Source organism: Lupinus angustifolius, chromosome LG01, assembly GCF_001865875.1.
Source record: "Lupinus angustifolius cultivar Tanjil chromosome LG01, LupAngTanjil_v1.0, whole genome shotgun sequence".
Taxonomy (NCBI): Eukaryota; Viridiplantae; Streptophyta; class Magnoliopsida; order Fabales; family Fabaceae; genus Lupinus; species Lupinus angustifolius.
Genome location: NC_032009.1, coordinates 6074695 through 6075640, shown reverse-complemented (window position 1 = coordinate 6075640; position 946 = coordinate 6074695).

Below are 946 nucleotides of genomic sequence, written 5' to 3'. Positions count from 1 at the left end.
TCCTGGGGCAACTCGTTTTGCAACAACCTTCATTGCACTAAAAAGCATTCATGAGCACAAACATGATTTGCAAGCTTTGGTCACTAGTAAAGATTTCATTGATTCTAGATATTACCGGGATCGGAAAGCAAATAAATTTGTGGAGGTTGTGATGGATAATATGTTTTGGAATGATTGTGTAATTATTGTCAATATTATGGCTCCACTAATTCGCTTGTTAAGAATTATTGATGTTGATGATAGACCTTCTCTACCTTATGTGTATGATGGGATGCGTAGAGCAAGAAAAACAATTAAGAGTGTGTTCATGAATAGAAAGTCCTTGTATAAGCCTTATACAAGAGTTATAAAGCAAAGATGGGATAAACAACTCCGAACAAAATTACATTGTGCAGCCTACTTTCTGAATCCAACATTCTATTATGATAAGGATAACTTTTGTATTAAACCAGAGGTTCAACAAGGTTGGCTTGATGTTTTACAAGCAAAAGTTACCACTCGCAAGACTGAGTTTTTCAAACAAAGTTGCATCTATCATGACAAAGTTGGGAGTTTTGGCAATACAATGGCAATTGAAACAGCTAAACACTTACAACCAGGTAAGGTTTTAATTTTTATATTTGAAGTTTATTAAAATATTATGTAATAGTTTAATACACTAATAGTCTAATACCATACTAATCTTTTGTTATGATCAATGGTGGTCACAATTTGGATTTAGTGCTCCTATGGTATCCCAATTAGCTATTCAGATTTTGAGTCAAACAGCATCTTCTTCTGGTTGTGAAAGAAATTGGAGTGTATTTGAAAGAATACACACAGCGAAGAGGAATAAACTGGAACACAAAAGATTGAATGATCTAGTCTATGTGCACTATAACTTGGGTTTGAAAAATAGGTTTGTTTTTAATTAAGTTTATGTGCACTATAATTATGTAACTTTTGT